The 21598-nt window shown below is 42.4% G+C and overlaps 1 long non-coding RNA gene across 1 annotated transcript; it reads right to left on the reverse strand.

Moving 5' to 3' along the window:
* Window positions 1–108: 108 nt before the first annotated feature.
* On the reverse strand, window positions 109–21433 carry LOC117513539. Its single transcript, XR_004561626.1, has 4 exons — window positions 21272–21433; window positions 16477–16488; window positions 13204–13214; window positions 109–119 (listed from the first exon to the last, which is right to left on the reverse strand). It is a non-coding gene; the product is annotated as an uncharacterized LOC117513539 (long non-coding RNA).
* Between the last annotated feature and the right edge of the window lie 165 nt (window positions 21434–21598).

Raw genomic sequence — 21598 nt, forward strand, 5'->3', positions numbered from 1 at the left:
TTAACCTTAGTCTGTGAAGAAGACTCCCCATTTACATGAACAAATTGTAATCTATTAGATAAATATGATTCAAACCACCGCAGCGCAGTGTCTTTAATACCTATGACATGCTCTAATCTCTGTAATAAAATTTTATAGTCAACAGTATCAAAAGCAGCACTGAGGTCTAACAGGACAAGCACAGAGATGAGTCCACTGTCTGAGGCCATAAGATCATTTGTAACCTTCACTAATGCTGTTTCTGTACTATGATGAATTCTGAAACCTGACTGAAACTCTTCAAATAGACCATTCCTCTGCAGATGATCAGTTAGCTGTTTGGCGTACAATTAGCTAAGATTGCTGGGTCAAATGATGGCTTTTTAAGTAATGGTTTAATTACTGCTACCTTAAAAGCCTGTGGTACATAGCCAACTAATAAAGATAGATTGATCATATTTAAGATCGAAACATTAATTAATGGTAGGGCTTCCTTGAACAGCCTGGTAGGAATGGGGTCTAATAGACATGTTGATGGTTTGGAGGAAGTAACTAATGAAAATAACTCAGACAGAACAATCGGAGAGAAAGAGTCTAACCAAATACCAGCATTACTGAAAGCAGCCAAAGATAACAATATGTCTTTGGGATGGTTATGAGTAATTTTTTCTCTAACAGTTAAAATTTTATTAGCAAAGAAAGTCATGAAGTCATTACTAGTTAAAGTTAAAGGAGTACTCAGCTCAATAGAGCTCTGACTCTTTGTCAGCCTGGCTACAGTGCTGAAAAGAAACCTGGGGTTGTTCTTATTTTCTTCAATTAGTGATGAGTAGTAAGATGTCCTAGCTTTACGGAGGGCTTTTTTATAGAGCAACAGACTCTTTTTCCAGGCTAAGTGAAGATCTTCTAAATTAGTGAGATGCCATTTCCTCTCCAACTTACAGGTTATCTGCTTTAAGCTGCGAGTTTGTGAGTTATACCACAGAGTCAGGCACTTCTGATTTAAGGCTCTCTTTTTCAGAGGAGCTACAGCATCCAAAGTTGTGCTCAATTAGGATGTAAAACTATTGACGAGATAATCTATCTCACTCACAGAGTTTAGGTAGCTACTCTGCACTGTGTTGGTATATGGCATTGGAGAACATAACAAAGAAGGAATCATATCCTTAAACCTAGTTACAGTGCTTTCTGAAAGACTTCTTGTGTAATGAAACTTATTCCCCACTGCTGGGTAGTCCATTAAAGTAAATGTAAATGTTATTAAGAAATGATCAGACAGAAGGGTTTTTTCAGGGAATACTGTTAAGTCTTCATTTTCATACCATAAGTCAAAACAAGATCTAAAGTATGATTAAAGTGGTGGGTGAACTCATTTACATTTTGAGTGAAGCCAATTGAGTCTAATAATAGATTAAATGCAGTGTTGAGGCTGTCATTCTCAGCAGCTATGTGGATGTTAAAATCGCCCACTATAATTATCTTATCTGAGCTAAGCAGTAAGTCAGACAAAAGGTGTGAAAATTCACAGAGAAACTCACAGTAACGACCAGGTGGATGATAGATAACAACAAATAAAACTGGTTTTTGGGACTTCCAATTTGGATGGACAAGACTAAGAGTCAAGCTTTCAAATGAATTAAAGTTCTGTCTGGGTTTTTGATTAATTAATAAGCTGGAGTGGAAGATTGCTGCTAATCCTCCCCCTCGGCCCGTGCTACGAGCATTCTGACAGTTAGTGTGACTCGGGGGTGTTGACTCATTTAAACTAACATATTCATCCTGCTGTAACCAGGTTTCTGTAAGGCAGAATAAATCAATATGTTGATCAATTATTATATAATTTACTAACAGGGACTTAGAAGAGAGAGACCTAATGTTTAATAGACCATATTTAACTGTTTTAATCTGTGGTGCAGTTGAAGGTGCTATATTATTTTTTCTGTTTTAATTTTTATGCTTAAATAGATTTTTACTGGCTGTTGGTGGTCTGGGAGCAGGCACCGTCTCTACGGGGATGGGGTATTGGGGGGATGGCAGGGGGAGAGAAGCTGCAGAGAGGTGTGTAAGACTACAACTCTGCTTCCTGGTCCCAACCCTGGATAGTCACAGTTTGGAGGGTTTAATAAAATTGGCCAGATTTCTAGAAATGAGAGCTGCTCCATCCAAAGTGGGATGGATGCCATTTCTCCTAACAAGACCAGGTTTTACCCAGAAGCTTTGCCAATTATCTATGAAGCTCACCTCATTTTTTTGGACAGCACTCAGACAGCCAGCAATTCAAGGAGAACATGCGGCTAAACATGTCACTTCCGGTCCGATTGGGGAGGGGCCCAGAGAAAACTACAGAGTCCGACATTGTTTTTGCAAAGTTACACACCGATTCAATGTTAATTTTAGTGACCTCCGATTGGCGTAACCGGGTGTCATTATTGCCGACGTGAATTACAATCTTACCAAATTTACGCTTAGCCTTAGCCAGCAGTTTCAAATTTCCTTCAATGTCACCTGCTCTGGCCCCCGGAAGACAATTGACTCTGGTTACTGGTGTCGCTAACTTCACATTTCTCAAAACAGAGTCGCCAATAACCAGAGTTTGTTCCTCGGTGCGTGTGTCGCCGAGTGGGGAAAAACAGTTAGAGATGTGAACGGGTTGGTGGTGTACAGGGGGCTTCTGTTTAGGGCTACGCTTCCTCCTCACAGTCACCTAGCTGGCCTGCTTTCCCGGCTGCTCGGGATCTGCTGGAGGACAGCTAACGGTGGCTAAGCTACCTTGGTCCGCACAGACTACAGGGGCCTGGCTAGCTGTAGGATTTTCCAAGGTGCAGAACCGAGTCTCCAATTCGTCCAGCCTGGCCTCCAGAGCTACGAATAAGCTACACTTATTACAAGTACCATTACTGCTAAAGGAGGCCGAGGAATAACTAACATTTCACACCCAGAGCAGAAAAGTGCGGGAGAGACAGGAGAAGCCACCATGCTAAACCGGCTAAGAGCTAGTAGCTGCGCTAAGCTAGCGGATTCCTAAAAACACACAAAGTGAATAATGTGTAAATAATTTAGAGGTGATTCAGCAGAGGGAGTGCTTTAGTTAAGGCACGTGGAGATAACACTGTGAAACAAATCGTTATCTCGTTATCTAGATCAATCTAACTACGCAGATTAAACAGCTAACAGATACAGCAAAACACTGCTGTGCTACGGAACAGGAAGTGATACAATACCGCAGTGAGAGCCAACCACCAGTAGAGGTGTGTGAGAATAGAAGGGAAGAATGTGTCAAAGTAATAAAAGAAAGAAAGAAAATAAATCAAATAGCTAATCATGGAAAACATAGATTAGGAGGGTCAATCTTACATTTTCCGAACAACAAACGTAAGTAAATGAGAGAATCATCTCAGTTATTACTTGAAATTGTTGATGTTCTAATAATCTGTCTATGTGTGGTCTGCATAAGTTGGGAGTGGTAAGATGGCCGCCAGTTTGCTTTAGCAGATTGTATGGAGTGTGTAGACCAATGAGCTGTAATATATACAGATCAGTGGTTGCAACCTTTGAAAAATGTGAACTTAATTTTTGTTAATGAACTCAACAGTGAAACATTTGGAGTTAAGCAGATGTTACAGTGGCCTTCCTTAAGCTTAAAAAAGAAAATCAAAAAGACAACAGTAACTGTGCCATCTGACTGGTTCAGAACTGGGCACCAACCTTGATGTGACCAATGACATTTTGGCTCAATCATTTATTTCCAAACCCTCAAATATACAAATATTTATGGATCTAACTTTGACTTTGTCACTAGGACAGCTTGGTTACATTGTATTCCTCCTGTGAATTATTTTATGATTTTTATGTGTGGATGGCCGTGCACTTGGAGCACTTTGGAGGTAAACAGTTTGGGAAAACAAGAAGTCAGACTTTGAAGCTCTGAGCTTTCGTCCAGGCCACAGGTCAACCTGTTGAGCATGAACCTCCTCAGCTTATGATGGATGATGTGTGGGAGGAAACAGTTACCAAAAACAAGAAGAAGAAATGCAAGAAGAAGAAAGTTGTGGATGGGAGTTAGATGATGGAGGAGTCCAAGGGGGTCTTTGCCGCTGTCCATCGTGCTGAAAAGAAAGACTCAAAGATGGCAGAGACAGCTGACATGGAGGTTGTGAAGAATTCCCATTTGGAAGACCAGACCACATCACATGGTCTGACTTTGCAAAGTTCTCCACAGAAGGAAAAAGTGCAGCCTGATGAAGTCCAAGAGGAGGAGACCTCACAACCAGTAAGCAAAACAGAGTGCACGTTGACCCTGTGGTCTGACATTTTGGAAAAGGGGTGACTCCAAAAGACTGAGAGAAGGGAACATAACTGCAGAGGTGCTGAAGTCAAGTCTGCATTTCCTCCATCCCAACATCTGACCAGAAGGATCTGTGTGTCCCAGAGCAGAAAAGTCTTCAGAGCTCATGTTCTCACTGAGAAGATCCTGGAGGAGCAACATGCTGTGAAGAAGAGCTTCACAGACAACACAAAAACAAAGGAGTTAATGAATGAGCTGTGAAGGAGAGGAAGAACTGCTTCAAAAAGGAGCTGTCTGGTGTTTGGCATGAAGGCCAGCTGTAAGCAGCAGCTTCAAGCCATGAAGATGCTATAAATCAAATCAATTTTATTTATATAGCGCCAAATCACAACAAACAGCTGCCCCAAGGCACTATAACATGACATGGCAGCCACAGCAGCACAGGAAAGAGAAGTCCACCAGGGGAAGGAGTTCCAAGATGGTGCCTGTGGTGGACTCTTTCTCGATTGCTGGGGTTTTTGCTGTGCGCAGTCATTTTTCTGCTTCGTGTGTCTTGCCAGGATGTCTCTGTTCATGTTGCTTACATCTGCCAGTCTCTTTTGAACATTGGTGCTCTTTGTGGGCTGCTGCTGTCATGTGGGTCCGGTCTGGGAAAGCCTCTCCCTGATCTGCTGTCTGTGCTTACAGAGGTCCCAGTGCACCTGCTCTGTTTCCCTGCACCCCTTTTTGGAGGAGTGTGTTATGTGTCGGACGCAGCCGGAGAACCGACCAGCGTTTGAAGGACCCAGTATGAAATAAGCAGAGCACGGTACAAAGGATAACAAAATTTAATGACATAACAGTGATGTGGAAAGAACAAACAAATAAGTGCGCGGTCTGCGAGGTGATAATACGGTGCGCTCCCAGCTGCACAAACGGTCCAGAGCCAGAAACAGTTCGGACCCAAGGACCCTGCCGACACCCCCCAGGTGGCCGCGACAAACCGAGTCTGTGAAAGAAGAAACCATCATGTGAGTCCCACTCCACACACAGAGAGACCACTCAAAGGTGTACATAAACAGCAAACACTTCCTGGCTTAATTACTAATCAGCTTCCCACCCTGCAGGCATGGAACACCCTGTTCACATACTCAAACTGCAGTGGAAGCTGATTAAACGACTAACATAACAGCTCAATATAATAAGGTGTGAGGGACACACATTTACTGACTGTACTAATGTTAGTCACAAAACCTAACGTACCTCAGGAAGTGTGCTGACGAGCGTGAGACCTCACCCCCTCCTCTTTCACAGACCATGGCATCAAACCTGGACGTTCTCTGCATCCATAATGATGAGATGGCTCTCAAGACGACGATCTCACCCGTCTGGTCACAAGGTCGAGTCTCTGGCAAATACACACTGTGTACTCCAGACTTAAATGCCACCATGCTCCAATCCGTGTAGATGCACCACAGCTGTGAATCCTGACGAGCTGCACATGATCAGCCTCAGGTAATCAGGGTGAGGTCCTGATAACTCAGCCACACAGCCACTCAGTCCTAAATGCATGCCACCTGGAAGGAAAAACAAAAGACAGAAACAGAAGACAGAAACAAAAAGCAGCCAGGCCCCCCCAACCATACAACAAGGTGCTTCAGAAGACATGGAAAATGGAGCAGTGTGTCGGTGGCAGCCTTCGCTGCCCAACCTGTGCCCATCCTGTTGCTTCCTTTTGCTGGGCTGTGGAGATTCTGTGCCAGGGCTGTTAGCTGCAGGCCCGCAAATGCCTCGTTTCACTTGAGCTCCTTTGGCTGCTGAAACACGCTGCATCACCGGCTGCTGAGGAGCTAAAGCGCTGCATGGCTTCGCTAAAAACTGTTCACCCCACTGAGATCCTTAGTTGTGGGTCTCATTAACATCAGATCATTGGATTCGATGTCATTACTGGTTAATGATTTAATTACGGATCATCGCCTAAATATTCTTGGGTTATGTGAAACCCGGCTTAAACCTACAGCTGTCCTCCCTTTAAATGAGGCCTGCCCACCAGCATACACATTTAGCCACATTTCTCATGATGTAAGGCAAGGCGGGGTGTTGCTTTTATTTATAAATCCAGGTTTACCTTATTAACTGTTGGGGGTCATAAATACAGTTCATTTGAGCATCTGATTCATTTATGGAAATTGTAGATGAATTGCAGTGCATTCAGGACTTGACGCACATTAGTGGAAATACCCTGGATTTGGTTCTCGGACGTGGCTTTGCTGTCACGAATATCGATGTCTTCCCTTTTGCATCGGTGGTCTCTGACCACTCGCTTATTAGGTTACATTTATGCTGCTGCGTTGGTGGAGCAACAACCTTGTCTGTTGCTGCCGGCAACGTACTAAACATTCAACTGTGACTGAGCTCGAAGCTAGACTGCCTGAAATTTTAACTTCAAGCTTGGTGAATATTCAGTCGGTGGACAATCTTGTGGATGGCTTGAATTCAGCTCTCAAAACTATACTTGATAAGACTGCGCATCCTCTATTAAAGCACGCCTTCCCAAGGCACAGTCACCTTGGTTCAGTGGTTACTTGCGTGACCTTAAGCAGAAGCCTGGAAGTTTGGAACGGAAATGGCGCAGTTCCAAATTAGAGGTGTTCTGCCTTGTGTGGCCTGATGCTATTTAGATTATAAGCATGCACTATGGACGACAAAGCGGACCTATATTCTGATTTGATTAATAAAAACATGCATAATTCAAGTTTTGTTTGACACGCAGCATTCTCATTCATGGACAGCCACCTGTGGTCGTTCACCTTTTTTAGCACAGGATTTCCTGGATTATTTTGAGAAGAAAGGTCGAGCATATCTGAGCATACCTTGGTCCAACCACTTCCCCTGCTGTTGAGGTGGGCGCTACCATTGAGGTGTTGCCTAGATTTACAGAATTTGATAGTATCTCACTCGGCGTGCTGACAAACTCGTGATGTCTACAAAAAGTACAATAGCTTATTTGATCCTATACCAACAAAACTGTTTAAGGCCAAATGTGCTGGAAATTATTAATCTCTCATTAACTTCTGGATCTGTTCCTAAATGCTTTAAATCTGTAGTGATTAAACCATTACTTAAGAACCCTAATCTTGACACTAGTGTACCGAAAAACTATCGGCCGATATCAAATCTATCATTTTGCTCTAAAATCTGGAAAAAGTGGTTTCACAGCAGCTTGTGGACTATCTTACTGAGAATAATCTTTTTGAGCCACTGCAGTCTGCTTTTAGAAAATATCATTCCACAGAGACGGCTCTCACTAAAGTAGTGAATGAATTTTTGTATTCAGTGGACTCAGACACCACCACGGTTTTGGTGCTGCTAGATCTTAGTGCTGAATTTGATACCGTGGATCATCATATTCTACTTGATAGGCTGGAGAATCATTTTGGGATTACTGGGAGTGCCCTTGCATGGTTGACATCATACCTGGCCAGTCGTTCTCACTGTGTTTTGTACAGTAACACTACTTCTAATCTTATTGATATGGAGTTTGGGGTTCCACAGGGATCCCTTTTGGGCCCCCTGCTTTTTTCCCTGTATGTAACACCCCTTGGGCATATACTGCAGTGTTTTGGGATTGCCTTCCATTGCTATGCTGATGATACTCAATTGTACATGCCAGTAACTGCTGGTAATCTCATTCACATAAAATCCTTAGAAAATTGCCTTGCATCAGTGAGAAGTTGGATGTCTAGTAACTTCCTACTTTTAAACTCTGGTAAGAGTGAAGTGGTCCAACAACCCCTCCCACCATCCCCTGAAGCATACATAAGCGTTGTGTGTGTTTGGTTGTGACATTCACACCAGTAAAGTGTTATAATTTGACTCCTTCCATTGTCCGTTCATTTACGCCCCTGTTGTGGGTCCGTGTCACTACACTTTCCCAACAGAAACTCTGAGATTGGATTATTGCAATGTTCTAGTTTCAGGGTTACCACAGTTCAACATTGGGGTCTCCAACTGATTCAGAATGCTGCAACCAGACTTTTGACATGAAGCAGAAAATTTGACCACATTACACCTATTCTGGCATCTCTTCACTGGCTGCCTGTCTCAGTGAGAGCAGATTTTATGGTTCTCCTACTAGCCTATAAAATTGTTCATGGACTGGAATCTTCCTACCTGGCTGACTTGGTAAAACCCTGCGTTCTGCCTGGGCCTTGCGCTCGCAGGATGCAGGACGATTTTGTGTTCCTGCGGTGAATAAAAGTCTGCGGGGCAAAGAGCTTTCTCTTATTGTGCCTCCTTTCTTTGGTACAGTCAGGCAGTCAGATTCCTGGACATTTTTAAAGCCAGATTGAAGACGCATTTATTCTCCTGCTCATTTAGTTAGCATATTTGTTTATTGTGCTTTTTTATGTTGTTATTATGCTTTTTATTTCTTTTAATATTTATTATTCTTTTAATTGTGTTTTAAATTCTACTTTTTAATCTTTTAATTCATTTTAATTTGTTTTTGGGTTGTTTTATGTGAAGCGCATTGGGATGTCGCTATCCTGAGTTGGTGCTCTACAAACTGAATTAATTGAAAAAATTGGAAGTCAAGTGAAATACCAATATCTGAGATGTTATTGCTATCAAAGAGACTGAAATCTGATTAATCGCTCAGTGAAGATCTTTCTTAAATTATTAAACATCAATAAAGCTTTCAAACTTTATTTTTGGAGGTCTTAATATTTTTTTTCTTCGCAACAATGACATCTATTGACAGCCTCCCTGAAATGATGCCTTTATTATTGCCTCCAATGAAGTTGGAGGAGGTTATGTTTTCACTTTTGTATGTTTGTGAACAACCTGGAGCCCACAGTTTTTCATATTTCATTATGAAAATTCTACTGACGATTCATATCCTGATAGGCATGAACTGATTCAGTTTTTAAGATCATAGGTCAAAGTGCAAAATCAGGAAAAATCTTGGAAAATTCAAAAAATCCCTATCCTTTAACACAGAACCAATTTTCAAAAAACTCATAGACAAATCATATAGCAGACAAACACAGTGATATTTGAGAAGTGAAATGAACGTTTATAGGATTTATAGAAATGTGCAATAATTCTTTAATAAATATGCAGGTGCATAAATTTGGGGAAAACAGAAAAATACATCAATAATTAGTAGATCCTCCTTTTTCAGAAATAACAGCCTCTAAATGCTTCTATCACTTGTAATGAGAGTCTGGATTCTGGTTGAAGGTATTTTTGGACCATTCTTCTTACAAAACATCTCAGGTTTGTTGGTTCCGAGCATGGACAGCCGCTTAAAATCACACCACAGATTTTCAATAATATTCAGGTCTGGGGACTGAGATGGCCATTCCAGAACATTGTACTTGTTCCTCTGCGATGAATGTCTTAGTAGATTTTGAGCAGTGTTTAGGGTCGTTGTCTTGTTGAAAGATCCAGCCCTGGCACAACTTCAACTTTGTCACTGATTCTTGAACACTGTTCTCAAGAATCTGCTGATATTGACTAGAATCCATGTGACCCTCAACTTTAACAAGATTCCCAGTACCTGCACTGGCCACACAGCTCACAGCATGATGGAACCACCTTCCAAATTTACTGTAGGTAGAAAGTGTTTTTTCTTGGAATACTGTGTTCTTTTTCAGCCATGCATACTGCCCCTTGTTATGTCCAAATAACTCAATTTTAGTTTCATCAGTCCACAGCACCTTATTCCAAAATGAAGCTGGCTTGTCCAAATATGCTTTAGCATGACAAGTGTGCCCAAATTTAGGCACCTGCCTAATTTTGTTTAATTATTGCACACTTTCTGTAAATACTAGAAAGTTCATTTCACTTTTCAAATATCAGTGTGTGCATCTGCTATATGACATATTTAACTGAAATTTCTGATCCATACAACCAATGATTTATAAAGGAAAATCATGAAAATTATCAGGGGTGCCCAACCTTTTACATACAACTGTACATTTTTTCGCATGACCATCCACCGCTCTGCTGAAAGTCTCCTTTCTCTGTCTATTGTTGTTGTTGTTTTATCATTATTGATAACCTCAGTTGTGGAGGGGGTGGACTGTTAATTATCCATTTTCATACTGAGCACCATCATGTTAGTCAGACACACAACATCATACAACAACAGACAGTCTGCTTCAATAATTCCCACAAAATCTTCTGAAAACTTTTACTCTCCTTGAATTTCACCACACAGTTTGAAAGACTAATAATAATCTACAGCTCATTTCACTCATAATAGGCGACAATGGTTCTGTGCCAGAAGCCAAAAAGAAACCAACTCTCCTCACTGGCATGTTCTCATCAGACAGGTCTTATTAACAGAAGCAACAGTTTTTCATCTCACCCGAGACATGTCCCTAGTGTTAACCTCCTTGGACTCTTGTATTCATGCAGCCACATCTTAGTTTGCATAGTGTGCGTTACCTCATCCGACTCATCAGGCTACCGTCTCATCTTGGTCAGACTCATCTGAAATTGGTAACTTTCAGACTACATAGGCTAAGCAGACTGCCTGAGTGACCAGGATCAGAGGCGACCACACACCCGGCCCACCGCCTCTCATCAGGAATCTACCGGGTGCCTTAGCAGACTGCCTTATCTCCAACCCCTAATCTTGATTCCTGGATTTCTTTCTTTCGATTGCACCTTGACTGTGCAATCAAACACCTTTTAAACTCCCAAATGGGGTGTTAAATTTCACTCAAACAATATTTGGGCTCATTCAGCTTGTAGCATGACGGGGGGTATTACAGGGGTGTCACCAGAGAGGGGAGTCAACAGAGCCCTGCAAACCCCCCCCCCCCCCCATTAGCCTACTGTCAGATTACATGCAGATGAAGGCAACAAGCAGCTGGTGTTTGTTGCTTGATGGGTGTTCCTGGTGTTTTTTCATAGATTATAGAGTACGGGGAAAGCCAACAGCTCCCAAGCTGTTGAAGCTCCAACCTTCAAAGTCCCTACTTCACCAGGCTGTGAATTCTTCAAATGATATTGGATTAATCGTGGAATTGATCAGCTGGTCTCTGAACGCTACTGACACCATTTTTTCTACAAGAAGATCAGGGCCAGGGGACCCTGCGTGCCTGGATGGAACTTACCCTGCGGGCTATGTTTTTGACGCCTGGGAGACTTGGCGGGTTACATGCTTTCTGCCTTTCTCTGTGGCGGATGTCGAGGATTTATTCATATTTGGATTCATAGTAGGAGGGCTGGTACTTATTGGCTTATGTGCTGCCCTGACCTACCGGAAGATTGGCAAGATGGCTTGCCGCCAAAACCATGACCCCTCGCTTGTCCGTCATGATTAATGCGTTAGGCAAGGCAATGCATTATCAGGACTGTGTAACCCTTGAACTCAGATGGCAAATTGGATAACATCTCAGAGCAAATGCGTGCCTTGCAGGAGAAGGTGAAGATTTCAGAGGCCGGGGAATTTTCATAATTGGGATTTGGTTTGTTCATGTGAAGTTGGAAAAGTGGTTTCACTGCCAACCACAAACACGGCAGGCTTATCAAGCCTCTCAAGGATAAAATGCCCATTGTTTATCCTCCAGAAGAATTTCTATGGCCTTGGGAATATTGGCTGCCTCCTTATCTTTCTTACTCCAGTACACAAGGTCAGACAGACTCACACATGGACAAAGACTGAAGCATGCTACACTTTCCCTTCTACCTCACCTCGTGTCCCCCATCACACACCCCATCCCGGCCACCGCTCACACCACCTCTTTCCCCTCTGGGGGCTGCGTGGTTTTAGCCGAGGCTGGTCCCCATTCCCCCCCAAGAGGTGGCGTGACTCCAGTTGCAGCGGATACCACACACTCACATTGCCTCAATTTGGATAATGGACTGTTTCAAGTTTAGTGCACATAAACAATGTCAAATGTACATGTGTTGTCTTAATTCTGATGTGGGCCATTATGACGGTAAACAAGTAATAATTGTGGCTTAATTGCTGTTTGTCTGTGGTAATGTGAGTGTGGACGTAATCTCGTTGCTGCACTTGTAATGACAATGACAATAAATCTAATCCATCCACCCATCCATCCATCCATCCATCCATTCTTGCTTGAATAATTAATGGAACCAAAGTTTGATTGAATTGCTTCAGCACAACATGCTACTCTGTGATGCTCCTGTATCGCTAGTTAGCATGCTAATATCTTAGCTAAGATGTCTTGTAAATCACTTCAGAGATATTATTTCATTACATCTCATTTGGATTTTGAAGATTTTAATTGTCTCTAACATTGACAAAATATGAGGAAAAAATGCCAAACAGATTAGATTATACAGAAATGCAGATGTTGCAGACTTTGTGTCAAGCTGGTGGAATAGCGACGCTTGTTTCTAAGTAAAAGCTCAGGTCAACCTCGGTGTTTTCTCAGTTGTAGCTGCCCAGAGGGCCCAGAGCATGGGGGGCAAAAAACTGGCATTAAAACATTTTTGTGTTGCATGTTATTAATGTCCATACAATTCATGTTGTAAAAGAATATAATTAGAATGAATGTACGAGGTCTATTAGATAATAAACCGACCCTTTTATTTTTTTTTTAACTATATGGATTTGAATGACGTGCGATTACGCCAATCGTGCTTCAACCCTCGTGCGCATGCGTGAGTTTTTTCACGCGTGTCGATGATGTCATTTCCCTGTGGGCAGGCCTTGAGTGAGATGTGGTCCCGCCCTCTCGGCTGAATTCCTTTGTTTCACACGCTACTCGAGACGGCGCGCGTTGCTTTATCAAAATTTTTTCTGGACCTGTGAGGAATATCCGAGTGGACACTATTCAAGAAATTAAGCTGGTTTTCGGTGAAAAGTTTAACGGCTGATGAGAGATTATGGGGTGTTTCTGTTGGTGTAAGGACTTCCCACGGAGCCGGATGTCCTGCAGCGCTTCCAGGCGCCGTCGTCGGCCTGTTTCGACCTGAAAACATCCTAATTTAAGGCTTAATTCACCCAGGACGTCGTGAGAGAACAGAGAAGATTCAGAAGAGGCCGGCACGAGGACTTTATGCGGACATTCCACTGTTTAAGGCACAAATTCGCCGAGTCATTTCCGTGACGACTCGGCAAATCTGTGTGCGCCGCGACAGGAAAAACACCTCCATGTTGAAAACCATTTGTAGAATTCAGGCGGCTTTTGATGGCTTTCAACAAGTGAGTAACTGAGAAATTGTTTAACAGCTTGAGCATGTTCCAACTTGCCCGTTAAGGTTTCCAACAGAGGTGTTTTTCCTGTCGCGACCCCCCGCGGTCGGGTCCGGCCCGACATGCGACTCTGCCCGCACGTTCTTTCATTACAAAATGTCTGTTAACAATGGAATGTCCGAATAAACTCCTCATGCCGACTTCTTCTGAAAGTTCTCTGTTCTCTGACGACTTACTGGGTCAACAGAGCCTGAAATGTGGAAGTTTTCAACTTGAAATGGCGAGACGCTGCCGCCTCGAAGCGCAGATCGCCGTCAGGCACCGTGGGCCGTCCTTACGGCGACACTACCAGACCAAAATCTCTCATCAGCCGTTAAAATTTTTACTGAAAACCAGCTGAATTTATTGAATGGTGTCCACTCAGTTGTGCCTTACAGCTTTGAAAAAATATTGATCAAACAAAGCAACAGTCTCTGAGCCATTCCTAAACAATGGAAAAATTGACGAGAGGGTGGGCGACTCCTCACTCAAAGACTGCCCACAGGCGAATGACGTAAACCGACAGGCTGTGCAAAAAACTCTCGCATGCCCACGAGGGTTCAAGCATGTCTGATGTAATCACACGTGATTCAAATCCATATGGTTTTTGAAAAAAATAATGTCGGCTACTTTTCTAATAGACCTTGTATAAATGTTTTGAAACACAATTCTGCTCTAACAATAATATTAAAAGATCTCTGAGGGCCCTTCCACCCCTGCACAGTTGTACAATGGTTTAGTCCAGGTGCACAGGCGGCATGCTGCCACACCACACACACACACACCACACACACACACACACACACCACACACACACACACACACACACACACACACACACACACACACACACACACACACACACACACACACACACACACACATATCCCAAATGGGATCTGACAGAAAGAGGAGGTTTTTCGTAGAGCTGAAACAACTAAATGATTTAATCGATTATTAAAATAGTTGTCAGCTAATTTAGGATAAGATAAAACTTTATTGATCTCACAGAGGAGAAATTCACATGTTACGTCAGCTCTTAAAAAAACACACAAGGTGGGTGCAAGTAGAGGAAGATGTTCATCAAACAGCATGTGCAAGGATAAGCAATAATAATAATACTTGTAACAGTACAATAAATAAGAAAATGAGGTAGAAATAGAATATGTATGTATATATGTGCACACATACACACATTCATGCATATATGAATTCATGCGTATATATATATATACGCGGTCTGTTAGAAAAGTAGCCGACCTTATTATTTTTTTCAAAAACCATGTGGATTTGAATCACGTGTGATTGCATCAGCCAAGCTTGAACCCTCGTGCGCATGCGTGAGTTTTTTATGCCTGTCGGTTGCTTCATTCGCCTGTGAGCAGGCTTTGAGTGAGCACTGGTCCACCCCTCTCATCTATTTTTTATTGCGAATAAATATCTGAACGATTTGGATCTTTGCTGCATCAATTTTTTTCCAGAAACTGTAAGAGACCTCCAGGTGGACACCGTTCGAAAAATTAATATGGCTTTCAGGGACGATTTTATTGGGATTAAACAGATTAAGGGGTGTTACTGCCCCTTAAGGACGGCCCACAACTGCTGAGAGCGCAGCGGTGCTCCCAGCGCCGATGGACAGGCTGACACCCCGCACAAACAACCAGATCATTTTCAACGTGAAAGCTTTGTTGATCCGGGACCTCGTCTGACTTTCACAAAAAGGCAGAAGATGTGGACATCAGCACTTTTCCGGCACATTCCACCATTACAGGAGTTTTTTTTCATGGAAAAAGAAGCCGAGGGACACGCCATGGAGCCGTTCATTACACGGGACAAAACCACCTCGGTGTTGGTCTCACAGGACAGCTTAAAGGTGGATTTCAGACGGATTCCGGTTGCTTTCCAGTTGTGTGAATATCCGATTGTGATTGTGCATGAGCTGAACATGCCAGAACATGTCCTGTGAGGCTTCATCACGGCGTTTCTTTTCGCCATGCAGCTCCGCAGCGACGCGGAATTCCTCCGCCTTTGTTCCTCTTTCCATGACAAAAACTCCTGTAACAGTGAAATGTGCCGTTCATTTCTAAACTGGATGTTGTCTTGATCCGGTATGTCCTCTGACTAGCACAGGAATTGTGAAAAGCCGCATGTTCTCCTTGAATTGCTGGCTGTCTGAGTGGTGTCCAAAAAATGAGGTGGGCTTCATAGATAATTGGCAAAGCTTCTGGGGAAAACCTGGTCATGTTAGGAGAGACGGCATCCATCCCACTTTGGATGGAGCAGCTCTCATTTCTAGAAATCTGGCCAATTTTATTAAATCCTCCAAACCGTGACTATCCAGGGTTGGGACCAGGAAGCAGAGTTGTAGTCTTACACACCTCTCTGCAGCTTCTCTCCCCCTGCCATCCCCCCAATACCCCATCCACATAGAGACGGTGCCTGCTCCCAGACCACCAACAACCAGTAAAAATTTATTTAAGCATAAAAATTCAAAAAGAAAAAATAATATAACACCTTCAACTGCACCACAGACTAAAACAGTTAAATGTGGTTTATTAAACATTAGGTCTCTCTCTTCTAAGTCCCTGTTATTAAATGATATAATAATTGATCAACATATTGATTTATTCTGCCTTACAGAAACCTGGTTACAGCAGGATGAATATGTTAGTTTAAATAAGTCAACACCCCCGAGTCACACTAACTGTCAGAATGCTCGTAGCACGGGCCGAGGCAGAGGATTAGCAGCAATCTTCCATTCCAGCTTATTAATTAATCAAAAACCCAGACAGAGCTTTAATTTGAAAGCTTGACTCTTAGTCTTGTCCATCCAAATTGGAAGTCCCAAAAACCAGTTTTATTTGTTGTTATCTATCGTCCACCTGGTCATTACTGTGAGTTTCTCTGTGAATTTTCAGACCTTTTGTCTGACTTAGTGCTTAGCTCAGATAAGATAATTATAGTGGGCGATTTTAACATCCACATAGCTGCTGAGAATGACAGCCTCAACACTGCATTTAATCTATTATTAGACTCAATTGGCTTCGCTCAAAATGTAAATGAGTCCACCCACCACTTTAACCATACTTTAGATCTTGTTCTGACTTATGGTATGGAAATTGAAGACTTAACAGTATTCCCTGAAAACCCCCTTCTGTCTGATCATTTCTTAATAACATTTACATTTACTTTAATGGACTACCCAGCAGTGGGGAATAAGTTTCATTACAGTAGAAGTCTTTCGGAAAGTGCTGTAACTAGGTGTAAGGATATGATTCCTTCTTTGTTATGTTCTTCAATGCCATATACCAACACAGTGCAGAGTAGCTACCTAAACTCTGTGAGTGAGATAGATTATCTCGTCAATAGTTTTACATCCTCATTGAGCACAACTTTGGATGCTGTAGCTCCTCTGAAAAAGAGAGCCTTAAATCAGAAGTGCCTGACTCCGTGGTATAACTCACAAACTCGCAGCTTAAAGCAGATAACCTGTAAGTTGGAGAGGAAATGGCATCTCACTAATTTAGAAGATCTTCACTTAGCCTGGAAAAGAGTCTGTTGCTCTATAAAAAAAAAGCCCTCCGTAAAGCTAGGACATCTTATTACTCATCACTAATTGAAGAAAATAAGAACAACCCCAGGTTTCTTTTCAGCACTGTAGCCAGGCTGACAAAGAGTCAGAGCTCTATTGAGCTGAGTATTCCTTTAACTTTAACTAGTAATAACTTCATGACTTTCTTTGCTAATAAAATTTTAACTGTTAGAGAAAAAATTACTCATAACCATCCCAAAGACGTATCGTTATCTTTGGCTGCTTTCAGTAATGCTGGTATTTGGTTAGACTCTTTCTCTCCGATTGTTCTGTCTGAGTTATTTTCATTAGTTACTTCCTGTTATGGATAAGACGCAGGGTGAGGAGCGGTCCAGTATCTGACTGAATCCAGCATGAAATAATCAGAAGCAGTTCCAAAAAGAAAACACATTTACTTTTCTCCCCTTTGTGCTATACATAAAATACTACTTAATTAAAGTTCTGGTGAGTTGAAAAGGCGGCGCGCTCTCTCAGCGTCTCAACAGTCAGAGTCCGAACGTTCAGGACTCAGGAGTTCCGCCGACACCCCCCCAGGTGACTTTTTCCCAGAACTGTACTCTGTGAAGGAGGAACAGAGATGAGATTATTCGACACTATTACTACGAAATATTGTTTGGAGGCAAACTTATCAGCTACACGTTTAGGTCTGAATTCCAACTTAATTCAAGGAGGCTGCTGCTCACAGCTAGTGGAGGATCATTAATCCACACGCCACTGCCGTGAGGAGCACACCAAACACTTTCCACCAATAATTACTTATAGCTGCGTATAAGACGCCAATTTACATTCGCGGATAAACTTTTCAGAACATTCACCTCTGCCGTGTGCTGACAACGTTTGTCTCTCACCCTCGTCCTCCTTCACAGGCGCAATGTCAGACTCTGAAACGGCCCTCAGCGTCCCCACACAGTCGTCACAAGGTCGTATTCTCCGGCAATCTTATCCAACTCACTGCTGGTTTAAATGTAGTTCTTCATCACTACATTGGTACCAGCTGGAAGTCCTCAGATCTGCACGTGAACATCACAGGTGTCGTGGATTGTCCTGATAGAGAGCCGCACGAGAATGCAACAGGTGCAGCCAATCATCGTAACAGAGGAGAGAGACTCTTCTGCAGCACATTTTCCTCAGAGAACAGCTCCAAATCACCTGGGAAGGAAAATAAACACAAAACAACCCAACCTTGTCCAGCCAAACCCCCCCAACACACAACACTTCCTCCAAACCATCAACATGTCTATTAGACCCCATTCCTACCAGGCTGCTCTAGGAAGCCCTATCATTAATTAATGCTTCGATCTTAAATATGACCAATCTATCTTTATTAGTTGGCTATGTACCACAGGCTTTTAAGGTGGCAGTAATTAAACCATTACTTAAAAAGTCACTTGACCCAGCTATCTTAGCTAATTATAGGCCAATCTCCAACCTTCCTTTTCTCTCAAAAATTCTTGAAAGGGTAGTTGTAAAACAGCTAACTGATCATCTGCAGAGGAATGGTCTATTTGAAGAGTTTCAGTCAGGTTTTAGAATTCATCATAGTACAGAAACAGCATTAGTGAAGGTTACAAATGATCTTCTTATGGCCTCAGACAGTGGACTCATCTCTGTGCTCGTCCTGTTAGACCTCAGTGCTGCTTTTGATACTGCTGACCATAAAATTTTATTACAGAGATTAGAGCATGTCATAGGTATTTGTCGTGTGGGCCGCCAGAAGAGGAGGTACTGCTGGCCCACCACCAGAGGGCGCCCTGCCTGAAGTGCGGGCTTCAGGCACAAGAGGGCGCAGTCGCCTCACAGGAGCAGCCAGGGTGACAGCTGTCACGCATCACCTGCAACAGCTGTTACCCATCATCTGATCAGCAGGGGAATATCAGCAGGACGACGCCTCCACCTCTTTGCCGAGATATCGTTCTACCTGGAAGGTAACGTGCTCAGCTGACTGGTTAACAGTGAGACTAAGGTTAATTATGGAGTTCCACAAGGTTCTGTGCTAGGACCAATTTTATTCACTTTATACATGCTTCCCTTAGGCAGTATTATTAGAAAGCATTGCTTAAATTTTCATTGTTACACAGATGATACCCAGCTTTATCTATCCATGAAGCCAGAGGACACACACACCAATTAGCTAAACTGCAGGATTGTCTTACAGACATAAAGACATGGATGACCTCTAATTTCCTGCTTTTAAACTCAGATAAAACTAAAGTTATTGTACTTGGCCCCACAAATCTTAGAAACATGGTGTCTAACCAGATCCTTACTCTGGATGGCATTACCCTGACCTCTAGTAATACTGTGAGAAATCTTGGAGTCATTTTTGATCAGGATATGTCCTTCAATGCGCATATTAAACAAATATGTAGGACTGCTTTTTTGCATTTGCGCAATATCTCTAAAATTAGAAAGGTCTTGTCTCAGAGTGATGCTGAAAAACTAATTCATGCATTTATTTCCTCTAGGCTGGACTATTGTAATTCATTATTATCAGGTTGTCCTAAAAGTTCCCTAAAAAGCCTTCAGTTAATTCAAAATGCTGCAGCTAGAGTACTGACGGGGACTAGAAGGAGAGAGCATATTTCACCCATATTGGCCTCTCTTCATTGGCTTCCTGTTAATTCTAGAATAGAATTTAAAATTCTTCTTCTTGCTTATAAGGTTTTGAATAATCAGGTCCCATCTTATCTTAGGGACCTCATAGTACCATATCACCCCAATAGAGCGCTTCGCTCTCAGACTGCAAGCTTACTTGTAGTTCCTAGGGTTTATAAGAGTAGAATGGGAGGCAGAGCCTTCAGCTTTCAAGCTCCTCTCCTCTGGAACCAGCTCCCATTTCGGATCAGGGAGACAGACACCCTCTCTACTTTTAAGATTAAGCTTAAAACTTTCCTTTTCGCTAAAGCTTATAGTTAGGGCTGGATCAGGTGACCCTGAACCATCCCTTAGTTATGCTGCTATAGACGTAGACTGCTTGGGGGTTCCCATGATGCACTGAGTGTTTCTTTCTCTTTTTGCTCTGTATGCACCACTCTGCATTTAATCATTAGTGATCGATCTCTGCTCCCCTCCACAGCATGTCTTTTTCCTGGTTCTCTCCCTCAGCCCCAACCAGTCCCAGCAGAAGACTGCCCCTTCCTGAGCCTGGTTCTGCTGGAGGTTTCTTCCTGTTAAAAGGGAGTTTTTCCTTCCCACTGTCGCCAAGTGCTTGCTCACAGGGGGTCGTTTTGACCGTTGGGGTTTTACATAATTATTGTATGGCCTTGCCTTACAATATAAGGCGCCTTGGGGCAACTGTTTGTTGTGATTTGGCGCTATATAAATAAAATTGATTTGATTTGATGTACCCTGGGGTCATTGGGTGTTTTGGGTCTCTCAACATCATACACCCTCGCCCAGGCGACCCAGCCGGTGGTGATGAGGCCCTGGCTTGTGTCTGAGTAGCTTAACGGTCCACGGATCACCCCGTTTGATCAACAGCCATCTTGAGACCTAGAAAAATTACGCATGGGTCAAAATTAACAGATGCTCTAATCATATTGAAAATTATATCACATTGCTTGATCTTGATGATTCCAAAAAGGTATAGTTTGGACTATCTGTGGCAGAATGTGATGGATGTGATGCAAATTATTGGTTGAGCTAATAGGGTTAATAAATGGAATAGTTTTGACAGTGTTGAGTGTTTGGTCTCCAAAGTAAAGGTCAAACAAGGTCGACGTCCATTGGATTCTATGACATGTGACATATGTTACCCCGTAACATGATAACTAAGCATGACAGATGGTGCAAACTATTCCTTTTTAAAATCTTATTAACTTAACCAATAATTTGCATCATTTTTTTTACCAAAATTGGAGCAACCTTAACTTTTGACCCCTGTACAAACTGAAACTGACCTTTGTCACCATTTTTGCTGTTTTTACCTCATAACGCTATGGAATTCAGTCATAGATAGTCCAAACTATACCTTTTTGGATTCGTTATGCTCAAGCAAATAATGTGGTAGGGGTCAACATTTAAAAATGCTCCAATCATATTCAAAAGTATACCAGATTATTTGTCTGAAAAAAGATTTCAAACAGGTGTAGTCTGGACTATCTGTGACTGAAGGTTATGGAGTTATGAGGCAAAAACTGCAAAAATGGTGACAAAGGTCAGTTTCAGTTTGCACAGAGGTCAAAAGTTAAAGTTGGTCAAAAGTGATTAAAACTGTTGCTTGAGTTATTCAGGTTTTAAAAAGGAATAGTTTACACCACCTGTTTTGTTTAGTTATCAAGTTACAGGGTAATGTGGGTCACATGTCATAGAATCCAATGGACGTCAACCTTGTTTGACCTTTACTTTGGAGACCAAACATTCAACACAGTCAGAACTGTTGCACTTACTAATCCTGTTGTGAGGGATGTGTTTGAGTTGTCCAGGAGTTCTTTTTGTGGTTTATTTATTTATTTATTTTTGCAGGTGCATGTGGATCATCTGTGGGCAGAGTGGACGAGCTGGTTTGAAGTCAGGCTCCTCCTCCTCCTCCTCCTGTCGG

Source organism: Thalassophryne amazonica, chromosome 7 (genome assembly GCF_902500255.1).
Source record: "Thalassophryne amazonica chromosome 7, fThaAma1.1, whole genome shotgun sequence".
In the NCBI taxonomy this organism is placed as follows: Eukaryota; Metazoa; Chordata; class Actinopteri; order Batrachoidiformes; family Batrachoididae; genus Thalassophryne; species Thalassophryne amazonica.